We start from the raw sequence: 19,685 nt of genomic DNA, 5'->3' as shown, positions 1-19,685 counted from the left end.
CTGACACACTTGTGGTGTTGTGGCGTGACATGTGATGCATAGCAGCCCAAAGAAGCTCTTACATGTCCAGAAGGTTTTAAAAATTACTTTAACAAAGTTTTTATTTGTGTGTGTGTGTGCGCGCGCGCGCGCATGTGTGTACTTGCTACAGCATGTGTGGAAGTCAGAGGGCAACTTTCAGGAGTCGGTTCTCTCCTTCCACCATATAGGTCCTAGGGATCAAACTCAGGTTTCAGGCTTGGTGGCAGGCACTTTTGCCCTCTGAGCCAACTTGCCAACCCCACCCAAAAGGTTCAAGATTGTCCTTCCTCATCCCTGCTGGAGCCGTTATTTCAGTCGGTATTTCAGATCTAGCTAATCAATCAAAATAACCCTTCCTCATGAACATGATGGGTCCCACCCCACCCCGTGCTGGGGACTGAACCCAGGGCTTCAGGCATGCTAAGCAAGTGCTGTACCCTCTGCTCCAGGTATGGTCAAGGGATGGTCACAGGACCCCTGCAGTCACTCTGTGTGTGGCCGCAGAGAAATAATATTCCATGTCTTTGAAATGGTTATCTGCAAAGACAATGTAAGCAGGGGATGCCTGTGGTCATTTCTATCACCTTATGGAAACAGCTGACCTGAGGAAAAAGCCAGCAGGGAAAGGAAAACCTAGGCTGAAGAGGAAAAGGCAGGTCCTGTGCATCCCACACTCTACAAACAGGGATGCCTCGCGGCGTGTTTCAGACGGTAATTCAGGCTTAAATCATTGAGACAGTAACTCTGTCATCCCAGAGAGCAGATGCAGCAGTAGCTAAATTTCAAGTCTGATAACAACCTTCTCCTGAAGATGAAGGTGACTAGGAAGCGTGGAGAGTTGTTCCTGGTCAACCATACTACAGTCAGAGCAAGGTATAGGCAACCCCTCTGCTAGGCCTGTGCAAGGAGCCCCAGCAGCCCCACCACCGAGGAAAGGCACACTGTCCAACAGCAAGCCTGATGCTTACCCATTAGCTGCCACACAGAGGACCTATCTCACACTTCCAGTCCTAAGTCCTGCTGACCCATCGACCCCACAGACCAAAGGCAATGATGCCATGAATGGGGGATCCTGGAGAGAAAAGGCAGTGGGGGGACGGGACGGGACACGTGGTTCCCTCTGCTAGCTGACTGTGTAGCTCTGTAAGAATACTTAAAGCCAAGTGATGCTCTGCTTGAAAGTCAGAAACTGCCAAGTGTGGTGGTTCTTGCCTATAATCCCAGCACGTGGGAGGTGGAGGCAGGAGGTTCGATGCCATCCTCAGCTACAAAGCAAGTTCCAGGCCACATGGACTGTAGGAGACCCTGTCAAAAAGAAAGAAAGAAAGAGAGAAAGAAAGAAAGAAAGGAAGGAAGGAAGGAAGGAAGGAAGGAAGGAAGGAAGGAAGGAAGGAAGGAAGGAAGGAAGGAAGAAAGAAAGAAAAAGAAAGAAACAAAACAAAAATGTTGGAAACATGCTATAGGGGTGTCACAATGTGACACATCGGGCTTTTTGACAGTGACACGGTTCTGAAAAAGTACACTTCATTTCTTTTTCCATTCGTAAAGCAACCTCCACATGTGTGCATGGGCTGCTAAGAGGGAAATGACTCGCAGAAGTAAGATGAACATGAGATGTGGCACATGGCTATGCTCCCGCACTCAGGAGGCAGAGGATGGAGGATCAACAGTTCAAGACCACACCTGAGCTGCATAGGGATTCTCCTCTCTGTCTCTGTCTCTGTCTCTGTCTCTCTCTCTCTCTCTCTCCTCTCTCTCTCTCTCTCTCTCTCACACACACACACACACACAGAGAGAGAGAGAGAGAGAGAGAGAGAGAGAGAGAGAGAGAGAGAGAGAGAGAGAGATCGACTCAAGTAGCTGTGGTATCAGGGAGGTGCTGCATCATTAGTTGAGTTTTGATAGAATTTAGCATTAGGAGATAGGTTGGCATCCCAAGTGATGGGTACCACCATCAGTAGTGATGAGGGGCTAGGAAGGCCGATGAGACTGACCAGAAGGTCATATGATTAAAATAAAGGAATGTGACTTTATTGGTGCCATGCTTTGGATCTAAAATGTCTCCCACAGGTTCCTGTATTTTTTGAATCTCTGATCCCCAGCTGGTGACACTGTTTCAGGAGGTTGTGAAATCTTCAGGAGTTAGGGTCTGGATAGAAAATGGCTCAACAGAAGTAGGTAGGCCTGGGAAGGTTCAGCCTATCTCCAGTCTTAGTCTAGCATCTGTTTCCTGATTGCCGCCATGATGTGATTAGCTGCCTCATGCTCCCACCTACATGGACTGAGCTGTGCCTGCCACCCTGCCTCCCTCACCATGATGGACTGTGAACTCACATAAAGCTTTCCCCGCTTGAGCTGTTTCTAGCAGGTATTTTGTCTCAGCGAGGAGGAAAGTATCTAACATCACTGGGAGAGCATCCGGAGCACAGAGGAGCAAGGAAGATGTGAGCAGCCACCCTTGGAGCAACGATCCAGCCACTACTCGGACTAAAAGTAAAGATGGTCCCTGAGGACCCTTGCCACAGTTGTGTGACTTGTCCCAAGCAATCAGGACTTTCCCAATTGCAGGGGAATGAAAAGAAGCAAGGGTTCAAGGCACTGGAAACGGTGTACTCAGCAGGTGTGAGGCCTGACCTGACAGAATGCAAAGTCACCACGAGAAAGAGGAATCCACCGAAATGGTTAGATTTTCTTCTCCTGAAACAGTCACCAGGCAAACTGTGACACTCATGAAAGGAAAGGACTTAAGAAGGAAAACCTTGGAAGAAAAGGATGATGAGTCTGGCTTTCATAAGCTAAACAGGAGGAATCGTCTGACATTCCTGTGCAGAGGTCCTCAGAGGCTGGGCATTGAGCATCAAATTCCGGGGAGATGACCTCCATGGAGGGGGGAAGCTGGAAACCATCAGCTCCCATTGTGTGGTAGAAGACACCAGAGGGCAGAGCAGAGGTCAAGAAGGGCAGTGGGGGGCTGGAGAGATGGCTCAGAGGTTAAGAGCATTGACTGCTCTTCCAGAGGTCCTGAGTTCAATTCCCAGCACCCACATGGTGGCTCATAACCATCTGTAATGAGATCTGGCACCCTCTTCTGTATACATAATAAATAAATAAATCTTTAAAAAAAAGGGGGGGCAGTGGGCAGGACAGGGACTCGTGGGCCACTGGGTGACACAAACAGGAATCTCTGTAAAGGAAGTGGGAAATATGTCTATCAAGACAGAAGTCTCCAGAGCAGTGCCACTGTGAGACACAGGGACATGATATGCGATAATATCTAGTCCCAGAAAGATGCTATCAAGTCAAAGAACAGCTTCAAGTGACCTGGAGTGTGGCCCCGTTTAATGACTTCAGCACAGGCAGGTAGGTCAGGGAAGTAAAAACCAGATGGCAATGGGCGATAGAGGGCTGAGCTGGGAGGCAGTGTAGAGAGCCAGTGTAGACAACTCTTTCAAGAAGCTTGGCTGGGAAGGAAAAGAGGGTAAGAGGAGCTCAAGGGTGAAGTTAGAGACCATGAAACACAAGCATGTGGCCGTTTTCAGACAGAGAAGTGTTTGAATTAGACCTCAGCTCAAGTCATGACAGAGAGAGAGAGAGAGAGAGAGAGAGAGAGAGAGAGAGAGAGAGAGAGAGAGAGAGAGAGAGAGAGATGGGTGGAGGGAGGTTCCAGGAGAGATGGGGCCACCCTGGGCAGGATCACACCTCTCTCTAGCATAAGTAAGATAAAAGGAGGAAAGAAATTGAGGTGATTGTCAGTGTGGGCCTTGGTACCTTAAATCCCCTACAGCTTCAGTGTTGTTCAGGTATGTCAATGGTCAGGATCTATCCGGTGCCAGTGACAATGGGGTTGGAGAAAGGGCTGAGGAAAAAGGAACAATCAGGAGGAGATGGAGATGCCTAGTCCAAGGGAACTGTCTAGGGACAACTGGAAAGATTTCAGGCAGCCTTAGGGACCAGTCAGTTAATAGTTCAAAGAACCCATGTTAAACCACGTTCCTCCAGCATGGTTAGCACCCCCGGGGAAGGGGCAGGGCAGAGGCATTCCAGATGTGGGGCTCAATCAGATGGGCTTGGATAGGAGGGTAAGTAGACAAAAGTGGGTAGAGGGGCTGCAGGACAGAGAGAAAAGTGACCACCACAGTCAGGTGAAATCCTCGCCTTCGTTCAACAGTTCTCACTGGTTGGAGTGCTTAGCTGAGTGGCCACGGTCCTCCTGTATATGAGACAGATTCCGTCTTCAGCAAAGAAAGTGGCTAGCTGCAGACGAGGTAATAATAGAAAGAGCTGGGATGGGAAGGACCAGACAGACGTGGTTCAAATTCAGCCCCACTATTTTTCTTTCTGAGAGTAACCTTTTTTTTTTTCTACAAAATATGAACAATCCCTGCTTATCAGGGTGAAATGAGAAGATTAACGTACGCATCTCTGCAGAACTATGTTAGGTCTAAGGCTCACGATTCAATCCCTTAACTTATGAGTTTAGTAGGTGACCGGTACATAGTCATCACTCAGTAATACATTTCCTTCATTCTAACACTATTAACATTATTCATCAAAGCACATTCTCTGGCCCTAAGCTAAGCTCTCCTGAGATGTTTGTGGTGTTCATTTCCAGTCTTAGTTCTGGACAGTAACAAGAACAGAACACTGGTATATTCATCCCTTCACATTGTTTCACTGAGCCAAGTGAAGCTACTTCTTGATGGACTGATTTCAGTTAAGTATGGAGAGTGAACTCTCTCATTTCTGCCCATCCCACTACCAGAAAAGTGAGCTGGGATGCATCAGCTTTCTGTTCCTGTAACAAATACTTGAGATAAATTCATCTAAAAAGAGGAAAGGTTTATTTTGGCTCACAGTTTCAAACGTTTCAGAGGGGTTGCCTTTGGGCCTGAGCAGGGGCAGAACATCATGCCAGGAGTATATGACAGAAATAGCACTCACCTCACAGTGGATGGGAAATAAAGGATGAGAGGAGTGATAAGCTCCAAATATTCCCTTCAAAGGAATGCCTTAAGTGACCTAACTGCCTCCCATCAGACCCTACCTCTTCAAGCCTCCATCACCTCCCACTAGCACCACAGGCCTGTTGACCAAGCCTTTGACACATGGACCATTGGGGGACACTTCTATAACCAGAGCACCTTGCTTATTGAACCTTGTAGAGAATCCCTGGTGAGATGTGGAGAAGTCCCCTCCACAACAGAGACAAAGATGGACCCCCAGGCAGCAGAAGGATACCCTTTCTTCATCAGCCACCAAAGATCCAAGATCACAAAGGACAGTGTCTCTCTAGAGACAAGGGAAGTAACTAAAAGATCTGGAAAAACAAACATACTCCAAACAGAGCGCAATGCCACTGTTGCTGGGTACAGAGGGCAAGGCTGAACAGCTGTGGACAGCCTGACCAGTTGATAGGAGGTAATCTTACTGGTGCTAGAGCATTCACCTCAAATACTGGAGCCAAGAGCTACCCCTCGATTTTCTGAAGAAAAATACAGAGATAAAAGAGGCCCCCAGCAGACACGAAGCATAGCCCATGTGAGATAACAGTTTCAAATTCAGTTCTAAGGGACACATCTATGGGAACATGGAACAGTGACCACCAACTGTTCTCAATTTTGATTCTCCCTCTCTTTCCTTTAGAAGGAGAACCTCTAAGATTTCTGTGAGCATCTTTAGTTGGTACAGCTGGAGTCTACATTGCTCAGACTCTCCTGTGGTGACATGTGCTGAGGAGCTGGCCAGTGGGGTATGAGTGAAAGGATAATCCATGCTCTGAATTATATCATTCAGGAGGCTGTCAACCCCTATTCCCTCCCCCTCTTCCTACAGGCAGGAACAGAAGGAAGAGAAAGTGAGTGAACCTTGACTAAGAAGAACAGGGAGCCTGAAAGTGGAAGAAACGTGGGCTCCTGGATGGCTCGGTGGACCATCATTGCTGCTCCCCTTGCACTGACCACCTACTTCTCAACCCTTAGGTGAAAGACAAATCATCTTCTCTGCCCTCTGAGAAAACCCATCTCAAGAACTTTTGGTTACAGCTTAGCCTATGTCTAGCGAATAATGTCTTTCCCCAAAGTACAGATAAAGTTAGAGCTGAACAGTGTTTACTGAAAGCCTACCATGTGCCAGGCATTGTTCTAAACACTTTACATGTGCTATCTCATTTAATCCACGCCTATCTTCTAGACCAGGCCTTTGTTCCGTTTTACGGAAAAGGAGATGTGCGCTGGGAGATGCCGTCTCCAACTGATGGCTCACTGTCATTGGAAGCCTAACCTGTGTCCTGGAGTGAGAGGGTATCCTCATTCACTGTGTTTCAGAGCATCTCTTCGTACAGGTCCACGCAGTCAAAAAGATGTGGTTCAGAGCCAGCAAGATGATTCTGCAGGTAAAGGTACTGGCCAATCAAGCCCCACAACTTAGTTCAATGCCCAGGACATTCACAAAGGTGGAAGGAGAAAACCAGCTCCACAAAGCTGTCCTCTGACCTTCACAGGACACTGTGACACACGTATGCACACACACAATGATTTAAATTAAAAAGTTTGTTTTTTTTTTTTAATAAGACAGGGTTCAGTTTTCCAGAGACCCATGACTGGATGCTAACCATTACAAGTCATTTAGTGTCTCTACAAGTCAGTTTTCTCCAAGAGAGCATGTGAGAAGAACCAAACTATTGGCTTCATGGAAGGATAAAGTGGATTTACGAATGTTGAAGAAAAGCTTTGAAAGCCATAAAGTGAGGCATGAGTGATAAACTGCCTTAAAGCAGGCTGGAAAATCCTTAAAACCCAAATAACAAAATGCACTCTATTTTTTTTAAATGTAAATACCATCTAGCAATTTGGCAGATATCCTAGAAAGGCTGTGAAATCTGTCAAGGAGAGGGGTACATTTGGCTTTGTACATCTGTCATCCTTAACTGAAGAAGGAGGATTTAATTGAAATTAACTGGAAGGGTTCAGACCTATGTACCTAGCAAGTGCTTGCATGTTTATACACACACACACACACACACACACACACACACACACACACACACAACAGAGAGAGAGAGAGAGAGAGAGAGAGAGAGAGAGAGAGAGAGAGAGAGAGATCCTCAATAGAAAAGAATCCTTATCAGAAAGTCCAAGAACAGCATAAATCCACCATATCCATGGGAACTTGGCAGGTGCAGAAGCAGGTGTGGCACAAAGAATTCAAAGGTTCCCAACTCAAGGGAGCTGGGGACTTCAGCTGCTCTGCTGACACAGATCTTTCAGATATGCTTGTGACATTCTCCAAATGTCCTTGTTTTCTCACATGTGTACATCATGCCAGGTCAAGAGCTACCAGTTGACCTCCTGGAATTCAGTCCCCAATCCAGAAGGAACAGCTGATGCTTTAAGGTTGTGATCACATGGATCACTATTGAAGGGATGTTCAAGGATGGCGCCTTTGGGAGGGACTGCAGCATATGGACGCTGACCTCATCAGTGGGCTTTAGGGAGGTGGTGGAAACCACAGAAAGTGGGTATTTGGGAGGGGTGCTCAGAGGGGCAATTTTGTCTTTAGCCCCTTCCTCTCTTTCTCTTTGCTTCCTGGCTGCTATGAGTTGAGCTGCTTTCCTCTACCACATGCTTCAGCCATGCTGACAGGTCTCACCTCATCCCGAAAACGGCCAGGCCAAAGGACTATGGTGAATGAAACCCCATAAAGTCCCTTATCTCAAGCATTTTGTCGTAACAATGGAAAGCTAACACAAAATTCCTCACCATAAGTATGTACAAGCCCAGTTTAGCTTTCAGTTAATTTCACCCTGTCTGTCTTTCTGCCTCAGTTTCCGCCATCCCTTCTAGCAGAGGCTGCTTTCCCTCTGCTTCTCGCTCCTGGCTTCAATTCCCCATCCTTTGACGGGACTTAGCGGCTCTGAAGGTACAATGCTCCTTCCCTGCCCTCTGTGTCAACCAATGCTGACATGCTGCTCCCTGCAGATGTAATCTCCACTTGCTCTCCTCCCCAGAGCATGGGTGGTTTTTCCATCTATGCTCATCACGTCGGGTAGATGATTGTCACCTCTAGGTTAATCACACAGAAAGGAAGAAAGACAGCAGACAGTCACGGACACTCTAGAGGAGAGGCTCCCCAAAGTCCCAGGGCTCTGCCTCCTGCACTGGGCTACACACAGGTCTGAAGCATGCGGCCACAGTGACCGGTGCCAAGTCAGCCTTGGCTCCCCCAATGGGGACGGAAGCAAGCCGACTCTGAGTGTGAGTTGGTCTCACCTGCAGCCCTCAATTCCTCAGAGGCAGAGAGGGAGGGACCTCTGAGCCCTGGGGTTATCTGGCCAACAATGTCAGGTCTGTGTTGGACTGGACTGTCCTCCCCTCGTGTCATCCCTGAAGTCACCGCCATGAGCTGCATTCTCTCCTCCCTAGCAGGCTCTGGTCCCAAGCTGACAGACACCCCAAGTCAATGATTTCAGTGTCTTTTCCTTTGCCCTCACATGCTCTTGGGATTCTCAAGGACAGGAAGGTGCCTTGAAAGTCATCCCAGGAGGGAGGAGAAGCATTCCTACAACTCCTGGTCCCAGGTTTCATGAGCAGAGACTGGACTTTCCAAGGGGAGGCCGGATGGATTCCAGCAGAGAGACTGTTAATTGGTTTTGGCCTGCAGTTCCCTAGAGCAGTGTCCTTAAACCCTTGGGCTCCTCGGGCAGGGTGGGGAGGGGGGTGTGGATGTTGCCTGGGCAGAGAACTATGTTGTGTTCCCTGCTGACTTACTGTTGGTTTGAGACGTCTGGACTAGAGGGACACACAATCCTTCCCTTTGTTTCCTTAGCCTTGCAGAATGAGCTTCCCTCTGGAAGGCATAAAGATCTCTTTTCTTCAGCTCACAGGAGCTTCTGGGGTTGCCTGCCGCCACTGCCACTGGTTTGTTCCGCCCAGCTCAGGCTCAGTCTACATGCCAGGGCCAGCCCCAGGCACCGCTGCCTGCTACAGTTTCACTCCTGCAGCCAATGCTTGCAAGGCCTGTACTGGGGTGGTGGCTTCCTTGGCAGGATGCCAGCCGTGGCTCTTAAAGCCACAGAGTTGCCGGTGGCTGGAAGAACCCTCTAAGGCCAGTTCCCTTTACAGGAGTTTCTTGCCTTCCCTAGGCAGCATTAAGCAAGGACATGGCCACCATCGCCTAGGAGAATGAAAAATCCTGATGTAGCAGGGCAGCAGCCCCAGAAATTCTAATGCCACAGACCTCGGGGGCACACACGACACATTGAGGAGTTTTCGCAACTACCCTGGTGGTAGTTCCAATACAAGCCAGACTCTGGGGTTGCTATCTGTACTGTCCACATGTCAGACTGCACTGGGTCATTTGGGGTACAGGTGAGGATGCTGGTCCTGATCTGGGGGTCGGGCTCATAGCTGCTGGCCCTGGGGCTGTGCTGAGTTGGGGGGGGGCGGGAGGTGGGGGGTGAAGCCTGGGTAAGTTGCTTTCTAGCATTCAGTGTGCTCCTCACTCATCTGAGGCTTGGCTGACATAACAGGAATACAATGCTAGGTCAGTCTCTAGCACTCGGAAAATGCCTGGAAGATAGCGGCAGGGCCTGCGATTTGTTTTTGTTTGCTTGTTTTTGTTTTTCTGGATGCCTCCTGGGAGGGAATAACAGGTTCTGCTCTCCCTCCCTTGCTTCAAAGCTCTGAGGACTTCCCTTCAGACCCAGCATTAGTCCCAACTGCGAAGATTCTTCAGCAGATGGTCCCAGCCTGCCCTGCGGCTTCACCTTCCCTAGCTCTCTTGAGCCTCATACCCCACCCCAGCACAAACCACATGCTAAAGCATGGCAAGTCCTTTTGGTGCCAGGCTCGGCATGTCTCTCCCTGGGTCACTTGTCCAACTCTTTTGCCCTGTCTGGTTAGCTTCTTCCCCTCCTTGGCGGGGTGGGGGCGCCCGGGCGATTGGCAAAGGTGTGCCTCACCCTTTGTTACGTTAAGACATCGAGAAGGTCCCATCTGTACTCCCCCACCAAAAACCAGACTCTCACTGGATACTGAATCAGCTGGCACCTGATCTTATCCTTCTCAGTCTCTAGGACTGTGAGAAATAAATTTCTGCTGTTTACAAGCCATCCAGCTTGTGGTATTTTGTTCTAGCAACCTGAATAAACAAAGACAAAGGCATTGTGCTGAGTGAAATGAGCCAGTGAAATAAGGAGAAGGAGTCTATAATGCTACCTGTAATGAGGTCCCTGGATCAGGTAAAAGTCATGGACAAAGTAAATCAGGAGCTAGAAAGGGGTGGATGAGGAAAATGTAGAGTTAGCATTTAATGGGCACAGAGCATCAGCTGGGGAGGATGAAAGGGTTCTGGAAGTGGCTGGTGGTGATGGTTGTAAAACATGATGGATGTACCTAAAGCCACTGACTTGTACATTTGAAGCAGGTGAGCTGTTGACATATGAAAACATTTTAATTAGGTACCTAAAATTGTGAGAACACTCCTACCCTCTACCCCTCAGGAGAAGACAGTTTGCAAAAAGCAAACATCCAGAGCCTGAGGCATGCCCTTTCCATTTTTTTCTAGAGGCGTAATGATGAGATTCAGAACCCCGGAAAGTAAAACTGTGTGGTTGACCAGAGATGCAAAGAATGCCAAGCATTTGCAGTTGGATTCTTTGGTGGATGCGATGTAGGCAAAAGTGCTAAGAGAGAGAAATAGCTTAACACTCGGTGTCCGAATACGCTCTGCAAGAGAAGCAATTGTAAAGGCAAAAGAACATAGAGGGGCAGTCGAGTTTGCCTCGAAGTCGCCCAGAAACAGGCAGAAAAGCACTGAAGTCTGCTCACAGCTGCACGCTAGCTGTTTAAAGGTCGGGGGTAGAAGGAAGGACTCAATAGGTGGGAGAAATAGGAATTCAAGACCTGCTCTCCCCCTCTAAGGTGCTTCTTAACTCAATTAGATAGGAAGCCTCCAGAAGCAATGATCTCTGCCTATGGTGTTCTGGGCTGAAAGTTTGCTTCCCTCCAAATTCCCGTGTTGAAATGTTCACTGATCTTCAATGCAGTGGAATCTGGGGGAAGCACTTAGAGCTAGATGAGATCATGAGGGCGGGGCCCTTCTCTGATGGTGTTAGTGCCTTTATAAAAGGAAATGCCAGAGAGCTTCCTTTCTCGGCCATATGAACATCATACAAACACCACCACCACCACCACCACCAATCCCAGCCTGCTGCCCACTATATACTGTGGTCTTCCTCTGTCTCCAGGCTTTCCCAACCAGCAGTCCATACCTCCAGTGACCATGCGACCCTAAGACCAAAGCTGAGGAAGGGCAGGGCTTCCTGTACCCGCGGTAAACCTTCCTGCTTTCCCAGTGCCTGGTGGCACCGACCAGCCACTCCCCCCTACATGCTGTGCTCACTTTCCTCTGGAACCTGTAGACTGGCTAAGCAGCCTGTCCCCAGTCCTGGGAATATATCAACTCTCCAGTCCCTTCTGATGTCAGAGCCAAGGAGATAATGGTTCCTGCTGGAAGAGGGTCTACCCGACAGGAGTATATGTGTTTGTACAAGTGAGCTTGCGTACAAGGGACCCAGAGCTTGCCATTTTCAAAAGTTCACTTCTCAGCTACAAATAATGCCACTGTCACAGTAGCACTTCCTGTTTTTCACAAATTAGTCATAGTCAAAACAGAAGGAGGCAAGAGGCTGGCGGCTACTGAGCCTGGCTGCGGGAGAAAGCTGAGTTCGGCCTGGTGTAGGGCAGGCAGAGACCCGAAGAGGCAGGGGGTAGCCAGCTTCCTTCTCCACCCGCTTCCGGCCCAGTGCCTCAGGCTCAGCCTGCTCAGTGTATTTCCTGACTGACCTTTGCCCTCTGCTCTCTTCCCGCACCTCTCCACCGCTCTCCATGCCAGTCACCCCCAAACGGTGTTTCGCTTATATCATTTATTTGCTTAAGAGCCTTCAGTGGCCTTTGTACTGACCACAGAGTCAAGTCTGAAGACTCGGCCAGCCCTTCCTCTAGGGACTCTGGCCATGCCTGCACAAACTCGCTTTACAGGACCAAGGCTAGGGTGAACCTCTTACAAAATTTAAGAGGGCGCCAAACAGTTCAGTAACCGTAATACGCTATGTTTTAAAAGGTCAAAGTTCATTAAAATAAAATAAAAAATAGCTCCATGGTGAACCAATAACAAAATTTTAACTACGGACAGAGGCGTCTCCACATTGCATGTCTGCTCCCTTCCACGACCCTCCTGGCTGGGCTAGCCTGGACTTCTTTCTCAGATAGTACAAACTCTTCTCAGACTGCTCCCGACCGGTGCCTCTGCTCACACAGACCTTTCTATCTGTTGGCTCAATTCATTTCATAAACCTTCTTGCTATTCTCTCGTCTCTGCGTTTCTAGCTCATGTTGTCATTTGAGGGCTTTCAAATTCTTTTGGAGGTAGCAGAGAGGGTCGGGGTATAGAGCTCAGTAACAGATAGACGATTAGCTTGGGCTTGATTCCTTGCACAGCAAGGGAATAAAAGGAGAGAGAGAGAGAGACAGAGAGAGAGAGACAGAGAGACACACAGAGAGAGAGAATTAGGGCTGGGTATGTAGCTCACAGGTGGCGTGCTTTCCTATCACAGTTGAGGCCAGGATTTGATTCTCACCACCACATAAACTGTCTGGTGGCACACACATGTAATCCAACCACTGGAGAGATAGAGGCAGAAGGAGCAGAAGTTCAAGGCTATCCTTTGCTACGTGGCAAGCTTGAGGCCAGTAAGGCCTATATGGGATCTTGTCTCAAAATAAAGGGACAAACAGTACCAGATGCATACTTCCTGACTGAGGCCTGGCCTGGCTTCCCTGTGTGAAGTCCCTCCCTGGGCTCTGTCTCCCTGACTGACCAGACCTCTCTTGTCCTGCTTCCCACTCCTTTCTTGCTGCCGTCCACCTCCCCAGCTGGGACCTGAGCCTCAGGAGAGAGTGGCTTTTCGTCTGTGTTTTCATGGCGGAGTTCCAGAGTCTACAACAGAGCTTGGTGTGTGACCCTGGCTCAGGGAGCCGATGTCGAGTTGAATTTCTTCAAGCTAATCTCAGGTACAATCTCAATCTAGAAAAGGCAAAAGAAGGGCTGGGGAGATAGCCCAACAGGTCATGGCACTGCCCCCAAGACTGGCAACCTGAGCTTGACCCCAGGATACCACATGGTGGAAAGAGAGAGTCTGCTCTCTATACCGGCACCCTGGCACATGTGTGCATACACACGTATATGCACAAAACAATAAGCCAATGTAATTAAAATAGTTTAAAAATAAAGTTCTTGGTGAGTATCAAATGATTCACATGCCCAAAGGTATGTGATTACTTAGGCTGTCAAAGGAAGAAATTTTGTTTGTTTGTTTGTGTTATACTTTGAGACAGGGTCTCACTATGTAGCTGTTGGCTGGTCTGTACTTCACTATGTAGACGAGGCTGGCCTTGCAATGCCAGAGATCATCTTGCCCCTGTTTCATGAATGCTGCTATTAAAGATGTGTGCCACTATACCTGGCCTCATTTTGGTTTGGCTGGATGTAAAAATATGAAAACTGATGCTGTGGATACTTGTGACCAGTAAGTGTCACCATTCATTTTGAATTTTTCTTTCATCTGTGTGTGTGTGTGTGTGTGTGTGTGTGTGTGTGTGTGTGTGTGTTCCTATGTGGAGCAGAGGGTACAGAGGACAGCCCCTTGAGTGTCATTCCTCAGGTGCCATCCACCTTATTTAGTCTCTCAGCTGGGTGTGGTGAAGCATATTTGTAATCTCAGCACTTAGGGAGCAGAGACCAACCTGCAGAATGAGACCCAGTCTCAAAAACCAAGAACAAAAGAAAGACAAAGTCTCTCACTGGTTTAGACTCACCAGTTAGGCAAGACTGGTTATCAGGCCAGCTCAGGGATCAGTCTGCCCCCTCCTCTCCAGTGCCGGGATTACAGACACATGCTACACCCAGCTTTTTATGTGGGTGCTGGAGATCCAAACTCAGACTCTCCTGCTTGCATAGTATTTTACCAATCAAGCTATCTCCCCAGCCCCGTGTTATTTTTTTTTTCAGTAGTTCTGTTGAAATGTAACTCTTATATCATACAATTCACACATTGACGGTTTGGGAGTTTTCACAGTTACAACTTGCAACTGTCGATCTGGGCAGCTGAACCAAAATTTTCTTTCGTTTATGTAGCCAAAGAAAATGCAAATTCAGGGGATGGGGAGATGGTTTGGTAGGTAAAGTATCTGCTGCATAAGTGTGGGGACTGAGTTTAGATGCCCAGAAATCACATTTAAAAAAAAAGAAAAGAAAAGAAAAAAAGAACAGCAACCTGGGGCAGAGATGCAGCCTTGTTAATGCAGTGTGGAGAAGCAGAAACAGGAGAATTTCTGCTCAGCCAGACTAGCCAGTCAGTGAAGCTCAGGCTCCAGGAGACCTTGCCTCAAAAAAGAAGGTTAAGAGGGATCAGAGAAGCTATCCAATGTTGACCTTCTGGCCTCTATGTATACACACGCACACACACTCACACACACACACACAAACACACACATACACACACATACAGGCACACACATACACACATACATACACGCACATATACACCCACACAAACACATACACACACATAGACACACATATGCACACATACACATATACTCACATACATACACACACCGACACACACATACAAACACATACACACAGACACACACACACACACACACACACACACAGAGATCTTAAAGAATTAACATGACAAAGACAAGTACTCTCAGGCATACAAAGAGGGAAACTGAGGAAGGTGAGGAAGGTGAGTGCAGGGGTAACAGTGGCAGAGCAGAGTCAGCTCGCAGCTTCCCCTGGTGCTGTCTCTGGGTGGGTAAAGGGCCGTCCACGAGGAAGGAGTTACATACAACCTGCCTTTGAGTGGAAGAAGGAGAGAGCATCACATCTTTGCAAACCTCTGTCCTGCTCTGTACAAACAGAAGGCCCGCCGCGTCTTGCCTTCACACAATAATCTTTCACATTTGTGAGAGACTTGTGGTTTCTTTCACGTCTCAGGTAAAAACTAAAAAGATGGCTAGCTTTGCATCATAAAAATAACAGAACATGAAGTCAGCGATGCGCCGTGCGGTATATTTGGAGTCTGCCATTCAGCTACTGCAGGTGTTTGCAGTGAGCGCCATCATAGCCCCAGCCTATGGAAGAAGAAACCGAGGCTGCCAAGTAACACGAAGAAATTGTTACTATGAACACACAGCTGGGAAGCTGAGAGCTGGGACTCAAGCCAGACAGGCTGGCTCCCCATCCAGCATAAAAATGGTAAGAAGTCATGGGAAGGAGCCATTAGGAAGAGGAAGAACTGGGAAAAGGTAGCTAGCCTAGGACTGAGTCAGAGAGAGGAGAGATGTGTAAGGGAATGGCCATAGTGTAGGAATAAAAGAGAGCGAGGGAAGAAATAGGAGGAGGGGCAGAGCGGGCGAGAGGGATGAGTTTGATGAGCACAGAAAATGATTCCTTAGCCTTGGCATCCAGGAAGCTCCTGCTAAGCTTAGCAAGAGAGTCTACATCAAGGTTCCTCAACCATGGCACCACATGGCACCCAGGTCATTCTATACTGTAGGATGCTCAGCAGTGTCCACCGCTCTGCCCACTAGATGTCAGGAGCATCCTTCCCCAGTTACGACAAGTAAAACTGTCCATTGGGGGGGCGTAATCATGAACACTTGTAACACCGGTACTAGGGAGGCTGAGGTAGGAGGACTTTTGAGCCAGTCTGAGGCTGGCTTGGGCTATGAAACCCTGCCTCCAACACACACACACACACACACACACACACACACACACACACAGTTCAAATATTGCCAAATGTCCCTTAAGAAATAAAAGTGTACTGGGGTGGGTTGAACATTCCCACTTCATAGGGTGGTGGGTTGGAAGCAAATTGGAGCAGAAAGAATCAAGGAATGAGAGATGAGGGAAAGAAAAACAAAAAACAAAAAAAGCTTGGGTAGATGTGCAGAAAAATGTGGTAGGAACTGGAGGGGAAAGTGTGGCCAAAGGAGATAGTTGCTGTTTTAAAACTTTTGTGTATTTATCAAGTCTACGAGATTAGAGGGAGCAGAGATGGTCTAGGACAGGCGAAAAGGATAAAAAGCGAAAGCTTACAGAAGAAGGAAGAAAAGGAGATATAAATGGATGGAGAGACAGACAAAGCAGACAGACAACAGGCTGTGAATTCCTGGGAGAGACAACACGGAGTGGGATCCTGACCCCAATTCAGAGCTCAGCCTTTGAAAGCAGTAGGTATTCCTACTCCAGGGACCAAGGAGAGAGGCCTGAGGTTGAAGATGCAGGATGCCGTGCACATTTGGCGGTGCCAAGCTGAGAGAGTTCCATCTGTTGGCTTCTATTTTCCATGCCAAGCATGTGGCATGGTCATGCCCGGAGCTGGGCTGAAGCCTAGGGAGGAGGAGGAAGGCGGCAGGGAGGGAAGTGGGGGGCGGCAAGGAAAGCCAAGAGAAGACAGGTGAGATGACTAGGTGGTGCTGATAGCCATTTGCAGCCTGGAGCTGGGACTTAAGATGAGGCCAGCCTGTGTCGTGTAAGGATTTTCTCCAGGAACGTCATCTGTTCAGGGGGAATGGCTCTGAGCACATGGCCGGAGCTTTGGGAACAGACGGTAGCTTCGACAGCATGCCTGCAGTAATTCTCCAACACTGAGTGGGTCTGCTTTGGCCAAAGAGATACCTGAGCACCCGTGAGGTCAAGAAGCAGGAGTCCATAGCATCCTGTCATCCCTGGGACCAGAAAACAAATCTGCCAGGCCCCCTGAACCCCCACTTCCTACTCTCTGTAGGGGCCGTGACTCATGCTGTACCCTACTAAGATGGGAGCCGAGACCGCTGACGGAGTCTACAGACGGAGGCCGCTGCTTCTCCACAAGCCACGCCTGCCTCCCACCCAATGGCAATACTATAATCCGGATCTGCAATGTCCTCCAAAGCCAACGTGTTAAAGGTCCGACCCCAGACTGACACCATTGGAAGATGGAGAAAGCATTAAACAGTGGGGTTGGGTGAGAGGGTCTTAGGTCATAGGGCATGTGCCCTCCAAGGGATTATGGGGACCCTGGCGTCTTCCGTGGGCACTCTGCTTCATGTCTCCCCAACGAAGTGAACGGTTTTACTCTTCCACAGGCTCTCTCCTGTGCAGAGTTGTCTCGTCACAGGATCAAAAGCCATAGAGCCAACCGACCCTGGGCTGAACCCCTAAAACTGGTCAAAAGAAACCCCACTTTACAGGTAATGGTCTCAGAGGTTTGTTCTATTAACAGAAAGCTGACTCCTGAGTTACCTTCCCTTTGGCAGCTGTGCCCTGTGCTGGACGGACAGAAGTACAAGTAAGAAGGACCCCAGGAAGAATCAACATGCAGAATTCAAGTCATGACTGTCTGTTTGCTCGTCTTCCCGTGGGGCAAACCCATTATGGACTTGGGACCGAAGAAAACTCCACGAGAGGCATTGAAATTGGCCCTGGACCCTTTCTTCTGGAATCCATGCATCTTCTCCCTCATGACTTGAATAGTGGGAAGATTCCAGAAGCCTGGAACACTGTTTGCTCTATTAGAATCAGACAGTCACGTGTGGAAAACAATTTTGACTCAACTCAGGAACAGCCTGAGGAGGCAGCTGTATGCTCAGCGCAGCATTTGGAGCCTCCCTCAGCAAAGGGCAAAGGTCAGATGACTATAAGCACCCCAGGAATGTGGGCTTTCTGAGGACCACTGCCTGCCAGGGTGGCTATAGTCATCTGACCTTTGCCCTTTAACCAGATAAAGACAAGCAGCCCGGCATCATGGAAGGACTCTCAAATGAGGTGAAACAAGCCAGGTATGTGAAGACAAGGACCACATGGTCCCACTTCCAGGCAGCCTCCAGGAACATCCCTGTCCCCCATCCACAGACTCCAAGATTGGGATGCTGATTGCCAAGGGGCTGGGGTGAGAAAGGGGGGCATTTACTTATTGATGTCCATAAAGTTTAAGTTAAGAAGATAAAGAAGGCTCTGAGACTCTACCCAGCTCTGTACCTATGGTCAACAGTGCTTTACGGGCACTAGAAAATGTGTTAGGAGGGTAGAGTTCATGACAAGTGCTGTACCAAGATCAAAATCAAAATCTCAAATCAGAGGACAGTAGAGCGAAGAGAGGAAGGCAGGGATGGATGAGGGGAAGAGAGATGGAGAGGGAGGAAGGGAAGAAAGGAGGAAAGAAGAGCAGGAAGGGAAGAGGAAGAGAAGGAAGGATAAGGAGAGGAAGGAGGGAGGGAGGGAGACGGAAGCCATGATGGAAGAGGAGATGAAGGGAGGGAGAGAGAGAAGCAGGAAGGGAGAGAAAGAAAACAGAAACTACTGGTGCTCTCCAGCTTGCTTAGAACCCAGCTCTCAGGGCCCACCCTGAGCTGACTCAGTAGACCTAGGCTAAGGCCCACACTTGCATTTCTTAGCCCCCAGCTCCTGCTGGTGATGCTGGTCTGAAGTCATCCTCCCTAACCAAGTGTCCTTTGGCAAAGGCAGCAGGGGGAAAGTGTCAGAGTCAAGTTTGAAGCCTGGGCCCCTGGAGTTAGGCTAAATTGGCAAGTTCAGTCCCTGCTCATTTATGCCTGGAGGACTGTCTTACTGCACACCTTGACAAACTGCTTTAAAAGTCAGAGAGAAATCACGTCATGTCCAAGGCCTTGAACAGGCACCCTGTGAAAGAAAGCAGGGATACTATTCTTGTTCCCATCCTAAAGTACATCCATAACTCATGGCTGTTTGGATCAGGCATTCAAGACAAGCATCGACTTGGCCTCAGGAGTCGTGAGGAGGTTACAGAATTGGTTACCTTCCCACACTCTCTTCCTCCTCTTCTGAACCTCCAGGCCCCGAAATAGGACTCAACACCTACCAAGGCACTGCCAGTGATGACATTTCTAAGCGTAGGAGAGAGCTGATCACTTTCAAATTTGATATTATTTTAAGTACATTATCTTTAAAATCTGGGTCAGGATGAAAAATGAACTTGTGCTCATAGGATGTTACAGCTGGAAGGAAACTTTAAAACCATCTAATTTTCTCATCAAAGGTGAGGAGACAGAGGCCCAGAGAGGGGCAGCCACTTGCAGAAGGAGGCACAGCAAGCTAAGTGGCAAGTGCAGTTCTGGTAGCAGGGAGTGCTGACTAGAAGCTAGGTCGGTCGGCTGCTTTCCTGCACGACTGTGCTGGCTGGTTTTTTGTTTTGTTTTGTTTTTTTTCAACTTTCTTGTTGCTTTGCGCTTTCTGAACTATTGTAGCAGCTGGCTCGAATACAGAGATCACTGCTCTGCTCCGAGTGCTGGATTAGGCGTGCGCCACCGGGCTGGCTGGTTTTTATGTCAACTTGCTACCGGCCAGCTTCATCAGAGGAAGGGAGCCCCAGTTGAGAAAGTGCCTCCATAAGATCAGGCTGTAGGCAAGCCTGTAGGGCATTTGTTAAATTAGTGGTTGATGGCGGAGGGCCCAGTCCATGGTGGGTGAGACTACTCCTGGGATGGTGGTCCTGGGTTCTATAAGAAAGCAGGCTGAGCAAGCCAGTAAGCAGCACCCTCCATGGCCTCTGTCTCAGTGCCTGCCTCCAGGTC

The 19,685-nt window shown here is 48.7% G+C and overlaps 1 protein-coding gene across 2 annotated transcripts in view; it reads right to left on the bottom strand.

Annotated features, from left to right (window-relative positions):
* Positions 1-19,685, bottom strand: part of Dglucy (D-glutamate cyclase) — a 138,084-nt gene that overhangs the window by 77,145 nt on the left and 41,254 nt on the right. The window contains exon 1 of one of the 2 annotated variants that reach the window (XM_028886650.2): positions 8,787-8,935. The exons of the other annotated variant lie outside the window; for it this stretch is intronic. The gene's annotated coding sequence lies outside the window, so the exon portion shown is untranslated. Of the gene's footprint in view, positions 1-8,786; positions 8,936-19,685 lie in introns of those variants that run through there. 2 annotated transcript variants of the gene reach the window in all.

This window comes from Peromyscus leucopus, chromosome 14 (genome assembly GCF_004664715.2).
Source record: "Peromyscus leucopus breed LL Stock chromosome 14, UCI_PerLeu_2.1, whole genome shotgun sequence".
Classification (NCBI taxonomy): Eukaryota; Metazoa; Chordata; class Mammalia; order Rodentia; family Cricetidae; genus Peromyscus; species Peromyscus leucopus.
Note: the sequence above shows the minus strand (reverse complement) of the source record. Positions and strands in the feature narration are given on the sequence as shown.